Consider the following 15,230-nt stretch of genomic DNA (forward strand, 5'->3'; position numbering starts at 1 on the left):
TAAAAGATTAGTTTATTTTGATACTTTTTTAAATCCATGAATATTGAGAGTCTTTAAAAAGTTTATAAAATGCATATTATATTAAAATTATACATGGTTTTGAATTTTGGCACCAAAATAAACTTATCTTTTAATTCCATTTCCATGAACTTTTTGAAGTACCCTTGCATTAGATTAAAATAATATCTCAGAAATTTAAAAAAATTGAAATCATACCCAGTATATCTTATAATCATAATGGTATGAAGCTAGAAATTTATAATAAGAGGTAAAGTGGGAAATTCACAAACCAGTGGTCCTGAAACAACAATGGAATCAAGGGAGAAATAAAAAGGTAAATCAGAAAGAATATTGAGACAAATGAAAATACAGGATGCACCAAAACCAGTTCTAAGAGAGAAGTTGAATAAGGAAATTCCAAGATAAAAAAAAAAAGGAAAAAAAAAACTTAACATTAAACCTCAAGAAAATTGAAAAGGAAGAAGAAACTAAGTACAAAGTTAGCAGAGACTATATAACAACAGACTAGATAAACAAAACTAGGTGGTTTTTTTTTTTTTGCTTTTTTGAGTTGTATTTATTTATTTGAAAGCCAGAGAGAGAGGGAGAAAAGGAGAAAAAGAGAGAGCTTCCATCTGCTAGATAACTCCCTAAAAGGCTGTGAAAGCAAGGTCAGAAGCCTGAACCCCATCTAGTCCTCCACATGAATTGCAAGGGCCCAAGCACTTGGACCATCTTATGCTGCTTTCCTAGGCACACTAGCAGCAAGTTGGATTGGCAGCAGAGCAGCTGGACTCAAACTGGTGTTTTGGTAGCAGATGTTGCACTGTAGGCTTAACCCACTGCACCATGATGCCAGCTCCAAAACTAGTTACTGTTTTTTCAAAAGCTAAGCCAAATTGATAAGCATTTACCTAGACTAATCAAGTATAAAGGAAATGACTGAATAAAGAAAAATGCAAATGAAAGAGGAGGCATTATAACTGAATATGAAGACATATGCAACTACTTTGAGCAAGTATATGTCAACAAACTAAACAACTTAAAAGAAACTGAAAGATCAGTTTTTCTGTCTCTCCCTCCCTCTCTGTCATTCTGCCTTTCAATAAAAAATAAACAAATAAATAAATAAATGTTTTAAAAATACACCAATCATTAAATGTGAAACACCATATTGATAGAACAAAGGATAAAAATATAATAAATCATATGATCATTGCAATAGAATAAAGCAGGAACTTGACAACATTCGACACATTTTCATGATACCTCAGCATAGTAAAAACTATATAAGAAAAGTTCACAGGCAACATATTCAACAATGAAAATCTGAAAATTTCCCCTTTAAGATCATTAACAAGACAGGGGTGACCACTCTCTCCACTTCTGTTGAACGTAGAGGTAGACGTTCTAACCATAGATAACTAAGCAAGAATAATATAATGCATCTTATTTGGGAATGAAAAAGCTAAATATTCTCTTCATTAAGATAATATAGTCTACATACAAAAATTCTAGAAGACTTTTAACGTAAGTAATCATAAGGAAAACGCAAATCAAAATGTCAATAGATACTACCTCAACATTTCAGTTTGACTATAATCAGAAAGAAATGAGATAATATGTTGGTGCACTGTTGGTTGGAATGAAAGCTAGGATAACTACTATGGAAAACAGTATGGAAGTCTGAAAATATCACAAATAGTCCTACTATATAAACCAGCAATTCCAAGTCTGGGTTTATGTCTGAAAGACATGAAATTAATATGTCAAAGGGACATCTTTCTCACTGTGTTCAATGCACCATTACCCTCAATAGCCAAGATGAGAAAACAACCTAAGTATCTTTAGATAAAATAATGAGAGAAGGTAATTGTGGTGTATATATAAATTAATGGCTTCCAAAAGTTCATGAAAAGGGGGAATTGTTAAAATTCATATGGAAACACAAAAGACTCTGAATAGTCAAAGCAATCTTGAGCAGTAAAAACAAAGCTGGGGACAACAAAATATCAACTTTTAAGAATACTACAAGGCTATTATAATCAAAACAGAATGATACAGGCATAAAAGCTATCATATAAGATAGTGGATCAGAATAGAAACCCCAGAAATGGACTCATGTATCTACTACCAAGTTGTCTTTGAGAAATGTGCTAAAAACATTCCCTGTAGAAAAGGAAATCTCTTCAATAAATGATGTTGGGAAAATTGGATTTCCATGTGGAAAAGTTTGATATAAGCCCCCACCTTGTACCTATATAAAAATCAACTCAAACTGATTCATTGAATTAAATGGGAGACCTGAAACTATAAAACTATTAAAGGAAAACATAAGACTTTTTGGATCAGACCCTAAATGCACTAGCAATAAAAGTAAAAACAGAAAAATGGAATTACATCAAACTAAGAAGCTTATGCACAGCAAAGGAGACAATTCACAAAATGAAGAGACAACTGACAGAATGAGGAAAATATTTGTAAAGTATGTATTAAGGAAGATTAATATCCAAAATATCTAAGGATTTCAAGAAATTCATCAAGAACAAAAAAGTTCAGTTAAGAAGTGGACAAAGGATCTGAATAGACATTTATCAAAAGAAGAAATACAAATGACCAAGAAACTTATGAAAAAAATGTGCAAGATCACTAACCATTTGAGAAATGCAAGTGAAAACCACAATGAGGTATCATTTCACTCCAGTCAGAAGGGCTATTATCCAAACATCAAAAAATAACAAATGCTGGTGAGGTTGTACTGTTGGTGGGAATGGAAATTAGTATAATCATTATGTAAAACAGTAGAGATTCCTCAGAAAACTGAACAGTGAAATATCATATGATCTAGCTGTCACATTTCTGGGAGTACATCCAAATGAAATTGTATCAGCATATGAAAGAGCTACCTGCACCCCCACATTTATTTCAGCTAATTTTGCAAATATTAATATATGTAATCACACAGATGTCCATCAACTGATGACTAGATAAAGAAATGTGGTAAATACACAGGATGGAATACTGCTCAGCCATAAAAAAGAATGAAATCTTGACATTTGCAGCAAAATGAATAGGACTGCAGATCATTATGTAAGTTAAATAATTCAGACACAGAAGGACAAATACTATATTTTCTTTCATATGTGAAATTTAATATATGGAATATAAAATGTGTGAATGTCACAATATTTGATATATAAGTATTTTTAAACGTAGTCTTCACTAAATTAGATCCCTTATGCAATAAATACACTTCTTTTCTGATTTTATTACCCTTGTCATGAATATTATATTATGTAATATTAATATACCTGCTTCAAGAACAGAATGTGTGTATGAATATGATATTTACGTATGAAGTAAAAATGATAAAATGATAAGAATTGCTAAATGTGAAGCAGTTAAAATGAATTTTTAAAACAAAATAAGTTTTTCCTAGTATACTCTTATAACACAGGAACTTCTATGACCCCCAGATATGTGGGCAGGGGTGTTTCTCACAAGACTCCCACTGCAGATGCCAATCTCAAGCACATATTGTGGCTTAGCTTCTGACCAACTGTATTTAAATCAGGATTCCTTCAATCCCCTCTTGGACCTGATGGAGTAGCTTATAGAACTTAGGGAACTACTTTATTCACATTCACCTGTTTACTACAAAGAACCTTAAAGAAATACAGATGAACGGCCGGCGCCACGGCTCACTAGGCTAATCCTCTGCCTTGCGGCACCGGCACACCAGGTTCTAGTCCTGGTCGGGGCGCCGGATTCTGTCCCGGTTGCCCCTCTTCCAGGCCAGCTCTCTGCTGTGGCCAGGGAGTGCAGTGGAGGATGGCCCAAGTACTTGGGCCCTGCACCCCATAGGAAACCAGGATAAGTACCTGGCTCCTGCCATCGGATCAGCGCGCAGCGCGCCAGCCGCAGCGGCCATTGGAGGGTGAACCAACAGCAAAAGGAAGACCTTTCTCTCTGTCTCTCTCTCTCACTGTCCACTCTGCCTGTCAAAAAAATAAAAAAATAAAAAAAAAAGAAATACAGATGAACAACCAAATGGTAGAGATACAAAGGGTGAGATATGAGGGAATGGCTATTGAGCTTCCATGCCATTTCCATGCTGAGGACCCTCCATGTGTTCAGTTCTCCATAACCCCCTAGAACTTGGTCTATTTGGGTTTTTATCATAAGCCACTGGATTATCAACTCAAACTTAAGCCACTCTCCCCTCCCTGGAGGTTTGTAGAATAGGAACTGAATGTTCCAATCCTCTAATCACATAGTTGGTTTCCTGGCAAATGGTCTTCATTATGTGTCTCTCCAGGGACACCTAAGTGACCAGTCATCTCATTAGCATATAAAAGACACTCTTACTGCTCCCTATCTTCCAAGGATTTGAGGAGCTGTTTTTCAGGAGACAGGTCAAAGACCTAATATATATGAATATTTCACAATCTTACCCATAGTAACAAAACTTTAAGTGCTATTATACAGAACATATAGGCCACAATACAATTATGCTACAAACCCAAGGCAAGAATAAAACATCTTAATGCCTATATGTTTGTATTTTAAGAACTTTCATCATAATAAATAATCATGATATATGCACATGGATATGAATACTTCCGATATATGGTACTATTCTTTACATTACAGAAAACATACACCATAAAACTACCTCCAAATTTATGTCCTTTCTCCTCATTGTAATCTTCATGACTTGAAATGTTATTAATTCATGATAATCACAAATGTCATTTTAAACACCAAAGTTACTGAAGCAACTGAAAATTTATTCAATATTGATTACTTTGAAGAATTATTCTAATGAAACAATCACTTCTTAAATATATACACATCATCTACGTTTTGTGCAGCTAACAGTTTTTGGAGTTTTCTAAACAATTGCCCAACAATTTATGGGACTTAAAGAACTATAAATGGGTCTCTAACTCTTTAAAGAAAATACCTTACAGAGTCTCTCAGCAAGATCATGTATGAATCTAATGATCACTTTAAATCCCAAGATTCTTTGAAACAATTCTCTTACTTGAAGATTCAGCTAGGCATATAAAGGGACTCTTACTTGTAGAACAAATTTAAAACTGCATTTCTATACTTACTTAAGGTATACTAAGCTGATCTTCTGTATATTAAGATAATCGAAAATGAATCTTGATGTGAATGGAAGGGGAGAGGGAGTGGGAAAGGGGAGGGTTGTGGGTGGGAGGGACGGTATGGGGGGGGAAGCCATTGTAACACCTGAGTCGTACTTCGGAAATTTATATTCATTAAATAAAAGATTAAAAAAAAACTGCATTTCTAGTTTCATACAAATGAAAACCAGATAATGGGGCCTCCAATGCATTTCAGAAACTCGCAAAAAGAACTTCTTGCAGCTTAGAATGCAGTTCAGATCTCTGTGATACTACCCTTGACATTTTAGATATACTGGACCATTCTTGATTTCTTTTGATCCTATGAATGATACCAGATTCTATACTAAGGTAAAACTCAACTAAAAACTCTGTATTATCTCTATCTCAAATATATTCTACTTCCTTTCAATCTACTCAGACATTATTTTAGACACAGTGGTCCAGTGAAACTCTTTCTCTGCACCACGAATATCAAATCATTGTGGAGTTCAATACACTTTTGAGGCACATTAGTATTTGTGCTTCCTTTGACTACAATATGCTTGCCATTATCCCCAGTGTGGAATCATGCAATTTAATAGGGCCTAATGCTATATAGGGTTTACTAAAGACTGTAGAGAGGCTTCTAATAAACGAGCTTGCAACTTTTCATACTTGTCTCCTCTAAAAGACAAATTTTACTATATAAATAGGTTAGTGCCTTTGCATAGATTATTTAATCAAACAAAACATTGATTTCCTTCAAAAGGCCTTTCTCATCCCTTTGACTAATTATTCTCACAAATAAAAAGGTCCTTAACTACTTAAAGGTACCTCTTTCAATATTGACATTAACGATGTTTTGACAATTTCACCAAGTCATAAAGGAACTGATAAATCAAAAATGAGTTTTCAGAAACTTCCTGAAATTAGTTCCTTATCAGGTCTTCTCAGCTTGAGCAGAACAAATTTCTACATGATGAACATGCTTCTCTCTTTGAAACACATGTCATCTTTGGTTAGATTTTTGTCACAATTATTTTTAAGTGGCTCATAAAGTGTCTTTTTGTACTCTGAAGACAAAGTGGATTATAACATGCAGCAGCTTCATAATTGGGTAATCCGTATATTTACAGAACAATTGACTGAAAATACTGACTCTGCAAATATTATATATCCCACCGGCCTAATAATATAATTTTCTAAGCATATTGGTTATTAAAAAATTACTAGATTTAATGGTCTTGACAGGGCCTGCTTTCCTTTAGCAGATGTATCAAGAAACATGAAAACATCTTACAACATGCAGATTCTAATTTCTTTCCCTGAGAGAACCCATGACTTATAAATACATAAAGACTTTTTCTATTTCATTACATGTTCCATGGATTATTACACAGTTTGAGTACAGCACTTCTCTGATGTCTCCTTGTGATTGAGTTACAGAAGTCATGACTCTGGGTATTGTATCAAGGAACCTTATATGAGCCACGCCTCAACACAGCATTCTCCTTTCCAAAAGCATAGTCTCTTTGAACTAAACTTTTATTTATAAAAAATAATCCAACTTATGTTTCTGTAATTCAATAAACAAGCATTTTAAGAGTGTACTAAACCTAAGGAATGCTCCAGGAATTAAAAAAGTGATAACTCATAAATGACTATGTATCGCTTTCCATAAACCAAGTCATTTTTGAGGCCCCTCAAACAAAACAGTTATAAATTGCCAGAAAATAGGATGAACACCTGCCCAAGACATAATTCTCATAAAAATTCTGTTTATGCTATATCTTAGAAATCATTTAGAGAAACTTCTACTATTCTTAGTGAAAAATATTGATAACTTTCCTTGTGTCTGTACCTTACAACTAACTATATACCATGGGGTGTAAAGCACATTATAGAAATACACTCAAGGTGAAAAGTTGCCTTGGTTTGGAGCAGCAGTCCTCACAGAGGGCAATATTTGGCACTATGCAATATTTGGCAATGTCTAGAGATATTTTTGGTTGTCACAGCCACGGTAAATGATATTGGCATATAGAAAAGAAAGTTCAGGATGCTGTTAAATATTCTATAAAACAGGGATACAACATAATGTTTTCTTCAGCACACACATTGCAAAATACTCAATCAAATTAATTCAAATACACCAAATACCAACCATTTCACTAATTGTTTGTGGTAAGATATTAAAAATGTATCCCTTGGTAATTTTGTTTCTTAAATTATTTATTTACGTATTTATTGAAAAGCAAAATGACAGAGAGGAAAAAACAGGAAGAGAGAGAAAGATAAATATCTACATTTGCTGGGTTACTCCCCCAAACACCAGCAGCAGCCAGGGCTGGGCTGTGCCAGAGCCAAGAGCCCAAAATTCCATCAGGGTCTCCCACACAGGTGGCAGAAACTCAAGCACTTGGGCCGTCATCTGCTGCCTCCAAATTGCATTAGCAGGATATTGGACCAGAAGCACAGATGTGACTTGATCCCATGCAATCTGGTACAAGATCCAGGCATCCCAACCTGAGGCTTAAATAACTGCACAATTCCCACCCCTTCTTTTGGTGATTTTTACATATATAATACATTACACTTAACTGTGGTCAACACACAATGCAGTAGATAGGTAAAACTCTAGTCTAACTAAAATTTTCTACTCTTTGAGCAACGACTTGTCTTTCTCCATTCCTGTCCTTCTGGCAATCGCTTTTCTTTTTTTCTTTTTTTTTTTTTTTTTTAAGATTTTATTTATTTGAGAAGCCAAGTTACAGATAGAGAGACGGAGAGACAGAGAGAAAGGTCTTCCAACTGCTTGGAGCTGAGCTGAACTGAAGCCAGGAGCCAGGAGTTTCTTCCAGGTTTCTCATGCAGATGCAAGGACCCAAGGACTTGGGCTACCTTCTACTGCTTTTCCAGGCCATAGCAGTGAAGCAGTGAGCTAGATCGGAAGCGGAGCAGCCGGGACACAAACCAGCGACCATATGGGATTCCAGCGATGCAGGTCAAGTCTTAGCCCACTATGCCACAGCGCCGCCCCTGGTAACCACTTTTCTATGAGGTTGATTTATTTTAGATTCCACATATGAGTGAGATCATACAGTATTTGTCTTTTTCTGGCTTACTTCTTTCAATTAGCATTATATGCTCCAATTCCACTCATTTGTTGGCATAAATGGCAGAATATCCTTCTTTTTAAAAGCTGTATTTCAGTGTGTATATATACCACATTTTCTTTATCTACTTATCTGTTGATAGACACCTAAGTTCATCCCACAGTTTTGCTATCAAGAATAATGTGAGATGAACATGGTTGTACAGGTATCTCCTTGACATACTGTTTTCAATTCCTTTGGACAAATAAGCAAAAGTGATATTACCGGATCATATGGTAATTTTATTTTTAATATTTTTAGGAAAATCCATAATACTTACCAAATTGCTCTACCAATTTACTTTCCTACTATTAGTATAAAAAGTCCCCTTTTCTCCACATACACATCAATACTTGTTATTATTCATTATTTGATTATAATCACTCACCATGTATGAAGTGATATCTTATTTGGGTTTTAAATTGTATTTTCCAGTTTTATCATTATATTTAACAAAAGATCATATTAGGGACTTTAATTTTTGCCTTCTGTGAGTTACCTCTCCAATAAAGTGAACGACTCTATATTTAGTATGTTACCAGCCCTGTGATCTTACTTATACATCTCAAAATTACTTAATAATAAATGATACACTCAAGGAATAAAATCTCTATTGAATAGAATACCATTGCATGTATTTCTTAACAACTTACCACAAATACAGCAACATGAAAGAGCACTCATGTATTAGCTGACAGTTTCCATGGGTCATGGGTTCAGCACAGCTGATCCAGATCTACTTTCTGGAACTCACATAGCTGCAAACAGGTGTCTCGTTTTAGGCTTCAGATTCTCAACCAGGATCATTCAGGCAGTGGAAGAGTTCTTTATTATTATTATGATAAAGACACTTAACATGCTATCTACCATTTGAATGATTTTAAGTATAAAATCCATTATTGTTAATTATAGACATAAGGTTGTACTGCATTTCTTTTAAAACTTATTCATCTCACTTAACTAAAACTTTATTCCTGTTGAATAGTAGCTCTTCTTTCAGCCTTCTTAAGCTTCTGGAAATCATCATTATCTTCTGGTTTTTACATATTTGACTATTTTAGAAACCCCATGTAAGTGGTATCATCATGTATTTGCTCTTCTGTGACTGGCTTAATATCCTCGATGTTCATTCATATTGTCATGTATGAAAGAAATTCCTTCTTTTGTAAGCAAGAATAATATACCATTGTATGTGTATATCATGTTTTCTTTTTCTATTCATCTATCAATGGACAGGGCACGTGTATTGTTTCCATGTCTTGACCATTGTGAATAATGCTTCAATGAAAAAAGCAGTGCAAACATCTCTTCAAGTTCTGATTTCAGTTTCTTTGAGTGACTACTCAGAAGTGGAATTACACTAAAATTCTATTTTTAGATTTTTGAAGAATATACATAAACTTTTCCATAATGGTTTTGCTAGGTTGCATTCCCAAGAACAGTTATGTATAAGGGGTCCAATTTCTCCAGAGCCTCATCAACACTTATTTTTTGTTTTCTTGATAATAACCTTCCTAATAAATATGAGATATACCTCATTGTAGTTTTCATTTACATTTCTCTAATGGCTTCTGATATTGGCCAGTATTTTGGTGCAGTAGATTAAAGAGGTCACCAATTGCTCCAGCATCACATGAGTTCCAGCAGCTCCACTTCCAATCCAGCTCTCTGCTAATGGCCTGGGAAAGCAGTAGAAGATGGCCCAAGTGCTGGGGACCCTGATGCTCATGTGAGAGGCCCAGATGGAGTTCTGGGCTCCTGGCTTCATCTTGGTCCAGCCTCAGCCCTTACAGCCATTTGGGATGTGAGCCAGCAGATGGAAGACTGATCTCACTCTCGCTCTTCCTCTTTCTCTCTGAAACTCTTCCTTTCAAACAGATAAACAAACCTGAAAAAATACAATAGATGAATAGGATTATATCAAACTAAGAGTATTAGGAACATTATATGAAAAAATCAACAAAGTAAAAGGGAAAATTGAAAGAATGGGAGAAAACGTTTGCAACCTATGTATCTGATAAAGGATTAATATCCAAAGATTATAAGGAGATTGAGAAATTAAATAATAACATAACAATTCAGTTAAGAAACAAAGGATCTGAATAGAGAGTTATCAAAAGAAGAAACACAAATGATCAATAAACACATAAAAATGCTCAGTATCACTAGTCACTGGGGAAATGCCAATAAAAACCACAATGCCACAATCATCTCACTCTAATTAGAATGGCTATTATCCCAAAGTAAAAAATACAGGGTAAGCATTGTAGATTAGTGGATTAAGCCACTGTTTGTGATGCCTTTATCCCATATTGAAGTAATTGGATCAAGTTCTGCCTCTGCTTCTGATCCAGCTTTCTCCCCGGGAAAAAGCAGGTGATGGCTCCAAATACTTAGATCACTGCCTGCTACATGGGAAACCTAAACCATATGGAGTTCTGCTCTTATGGCTTTGGCCTGCACCAGCCTCAACTGTTGTGGACATTTACCAAGTGAACCAGCAGGTGGAAGATTTCTCTCTCTTGCTCTGTTGCTCTGTTACTGTCTTCCAAATGAATGAAAATATAATAAATACAGTTTATTAAACATAACAAATACTGGCAAGGATGTGGAGAAAAGGGACACCTAATACATTGTTGGTGGAAGTGCAAATTAGCATAGCCATTATACAAAATAACATGAACATCACTCAAAGAACTTAAAATAGATCTACTATATAACCCTGCCATCCCACTCCTGGGAATTTACCCAAAGGAAATGAAATCAGCATATGGAAGAGTTATACGAACCTCTATGTTTATTACAACTCAATTCACAATTGCCAAGATATGGAATCAACCCTAATGTCCATCAACCAATAACCAGATAAATAAAATGTGGTATATATGCACAATGAAATGCTACTCAGCCATAAAAAAAATAATGAAATCCTGACTTTTGCAACAAAATGGATGCAGCTATCGACTACTATGCTAGTGAAATAAGCCAGACCCCAAAGACAAAAATCTAATATTTTCTCTGCCATATGGTAGTTAATATAGAATGTAAAAAATATGTAACAATCAAAATGATAGCTTAAGATTTGATTATTATTTTTAGCCCTTGTCTATACCCTTTTATAACAATGACCTTTCTACTTTTTACTTGTTGAACATTATGGCTACTGGTGCATTAAGCCTGTGTTATAAAGTAAATTGAAATTGTGTTATTGCAAAAATAGTACAGGGAACAGGAGAGGGAAGAGAAAGAGGGGTGGGAGATTGGGTAGGAGGGTGGGTACAGTTGGAAGAATTACTATGTTCCTAATGTATTTGTGAAATGCATGTAAATAAATAAATAAATTAAATTAAAGGCTAAAAAAGGGAAAGAAGAAAAGGGGACTGAGAGAACAAAGGAGGGAGGGAAGGAAATATGGTTTTCCTCTTAGAGCTTTATCTATGAAACACAAGAAATCTGTTATCTTGATATTAATAAAAACATTTTAAAATATATTTAAAGCATCTTTGCCCATATATACCATGATTTGCTTACCTATCCACTCACTGGTAGACATTTTGGTATTTTAACATTTTTCTATCACAAATAATGTTGTATTGAATATGAGTGTGCAAATATCTATTCAATATTCTGCTTTCAATTCTAGATATATATCCAGAAGCTAGATCACATAGTAATTGCATTTTTAGTTTTTTTGAAAAATTGTCATTTTAGGGGCCTGCTTTGTGGTCCACAGGGTTAAGACACCTCTTGTGATGTTAGCATCCCACATCAGATTGCCTGTTAGAGTCCCTGCTGCTCCGCTGCTGATATAGTTCCCTGCTAATGCACCTTGGAAGGCAGCAGATGTCCCAAGTACTTGGGTTCCTGCCATCTGTATAGAAGACCCAGATGAGTTCCTGGTTCCTGGTTTTAGCCTGGCCCACCTCAGACTTTTGCAGCTATTTGAAGAATGAAGCAGTGGATACAAAATTTATCTATCTATCTATCTCTCCCTCTCTCTCTGTCATTCTTCCTTTCAAATAAATAAATAAATAAATAAACCTTAAAAGAAAATTATCATTCTGGATTATATACTAACCATACATTTCCACTAACAGTGTAGTAAAGTTACAGTTCCTCCACAGCCTAACACTTGTTATTTTCTCTCTTCCTTTTGAAATTTTATTTTTAATTAACAAAAGAATTGCAGATACTTGTTGGGTACAACATCATGTTTGATATGTATTTGCAGTGTGGAATGATGACATCACAGTATTTAACCAACACTTCAAAAATTATCATTTTTGTAGTGCAAACATTTAGAATACACTGCTTTCACAATTTTGAAATATATGATTCATTAGTATTTGTGTCAGACACTATTCTGTGCAATGGGGCACTAAAGCTTATTCCTCCTGTATAATTGAAATACTGTATCCTTTGATCAATACCTCCCTATTACCATCTAAATCGCTCCAACAGCCTCAATAAAACAATATTCTACTCTCTACTTTCATGAACTTTATTTCTTTTCAGAGGGCAGTATAATCTATTTCTAGCCAAAGTAGTTAACAATAGGAAGAACTTCCTATTGCCACTTGTAGCTTGCTTACTGTATATTTCATAGCTATTTGTCTTCCTTTTTTTCTCTTACTGATTTTTTTGTGCTTCATTCACTTTTTGTGGTGGCATGCATAGATTTCATTGTCATTTCCTTTTGTGTATCTTTGATAGGTATTTCCTTTGTGGTTCGCACAAGGATTTTAAAACATTTTATTTATAACAACCTATATGAATCTGATATCAATTTAACTTGATTTGAATATAAAATCTTTAGTATTGTTGTCTGTGTGCCACTGTGTTATATTACTAATGTCACAAATTATGTTTTAATACTATGTATCTTCTAATATGATTTTATAATTATTTTAATATTTTATTTTAGAAATCAATACCATTTGTTATAGGATTTAAATTTATAGTAGTAAGTGGAGCCATTAAGCTTTTGATTATAAGCTAAATTCAAAATGTTATCTCAATAATTTACAAAATACAGAGAAAAACAAGAGAATTATGTCAAAATATTTGTTGTAATTCTGCACCAATATTACAATAACGGTATTCTGTATTTGCTCATAATTTTCTGTCTGCTAGAGAATTTATTTTTAAGATCTTATGTATTTGAGGTAGAGCTGCAGAGAGAGAGAGAGAGAGAGAGAGAGAGAGGTCCTCCTTCCACTAGTTCACTCCACAAATAGCCACAATGGCCAGAGCTGCGCCTATCCAAAACCAGGAGCCAGGAGCTTCCTCTAGGTCTCCCAAGCGGGTGCAGAGGCCAAAGTACTTGGGCCATCTTCCACTGCTTTCCCAGGCCATAGGCAGGGAGCTGTACCAGAACAGGAGCTGTGGAGTTCAGCTTACTATGCTATGGCGCTGGCCCTGAGAACAACTTTCTTTAATATCAATTTGTGCTGCTCTTCAACATTCTTTCATTTCAACTTGAAGGATATGTTTTACTATTTCTTGTAGGATAAATCTGTTGTGATATGAATTCCCTCCACTTTTGTTGATCTGAAAACATTAGAATTTCTCCTTAATTTCTTTTTATAAGATTTATTATTTATTTGAAAGGCAGAGTTACAGAGAGAGAGACAGAGACAGAGTGACAGAGACAAAAAGAGACAGAAAAAGGGAGAGACAGATAGATCTTCCATCCACCAGTTCACTCCACAAATGCCCGCATTGGCTGGAGCTGGGCTGATCTGAAGCCAGGAGTCAGGAGCTTCTTCCAGGTCTCCCACATGGGTACAGAGGCCCAGGTACTTGGGCTATCTTCTGCCATTTTTCCAGTGCATTAGCAGGAGTTGGATCAGAAGTGGAGCGTCAAGGATCCAAACTGGTGCTGATACTGGAGTCACAGGTGGCAGCTTTACCTGTTATGCCAGAGCACCAGCCCCTATCCTTAATTTCTCATGGACTGTTTTATATGGCATTCTTTATCAGAAGTTTTTTTTTTCTTTTATTACTGTGAATATTTGATTCTATTTCTTTCTAATCTTCAAAAATTCTTCTGAGAAATCCTCTAATAACCTTACAAGAGATCTTTTATATATGACAAACCATTGTTTTTCTCTTGGCACTTTTAGATTCTCCTTTCCTGTGACTGGACACTATGATTACAATGTGTGTGGCAATGTCCCTTTGGATTTATCCTATTTTGAATTCATTGACATTTTTGTATACATGTGTCTATTCCTTTCATCAAATGTGGGATGCTTTGAACATTATTTCTTGAAATAAGCTATCTTCCCTCTTCCCTGTCTCTTCTCCTTCTGGAACTCTTATATCCATTTATCCCTTGAGCTCTCTTCATTTTTCTCTAGGTTTTGCTTCTCTGAGTCAAAAATTTCAAATTCTCTAGAAAAAAATTCTAATTCAGTGATTGTTTTCATTAGTTCCACAGTTTATTTGTTTGAATTGTTTTGTTTGTTGATGTCATTCTCAATTTGTCCATGCATCATTTCCTGATTTCATTTAGTTTTTTGTGTTCTCTTTTAACTCCTTGTACATCTTTAAGATGATTATCATTAATTCTTTGTCAAGTTATTCATAGATATCCAATTCTTTAGGTGTTGGTTGTGGAGGTTGATTTTGTATCTTTGATTTTGATATTTCCCTGTTTTTTTGTTTGTTTGTTTTTGTGCTTTATGATCTTTCATTTAGAATTGGACATTTGAAAAAAGCAGCCATCTCTCTCATTCATTACTAACTGGTTTCATACAGAGTTAAGATCCTCACCAATCTGCTTAGTTAGTTATTCTGGGAACTTCTCAATCCCTTTCTAGGGATTCCTCTTCTCTGGGATTATCTTCAATTTTCCCAAGTAAAGAAGTCTGTCCTTGTTTTATTAGGAGCCCATAATTTCTTCCTCCCCATGGTGTCTTCTGCTTTTGTAGTCTAT

General features: G+C 34.9%; 1 protein-coding gene across 8 annotated transcripts in view; it reads right to left on the minus strand.

The window, feature by feature from the left end:
* The window catches only part of LOC103351928 (transmembrane protein 182), a 297,822-nt gene that overhangs the window by 196,390 nt on the left and 86,202 nt on the right, over positions 1–15,230 (minus strand). For 2 of the 8 annotated variants that reach the window (XR_011385576.1, XM_070067068.1), the window contains one exon: positions 8,277–10,178. The exons of 5 other annotated variants lie outside the window; for them this stretch is intronic. The gene's annotated coding sequence lies outside the window, so the exon portion shown is untranslated. Of the gene's footprint in view, positions 1–8,276; positions 10,179–15,230 lie in introns of those variants that run through there. One more of the 8 variants, XR_011385577.1, reaches the window with a different exon arrangement.

Source organism: Oryctolagus cuniculus, chromosome X (genome assembly GCF_964237555.1).
Source record: "Oryctolagus cuniculus chromosome X, mOryCun1.1, whole genome shotgun sequence".
Taxonomy (NCBI): domain Eukaryota; kingdom Metazoa; phylum Chordata; class Mammalia; order Lagomorpha; family Leporidae; genus Oryctolagus; species Oryctolagus cuniculus.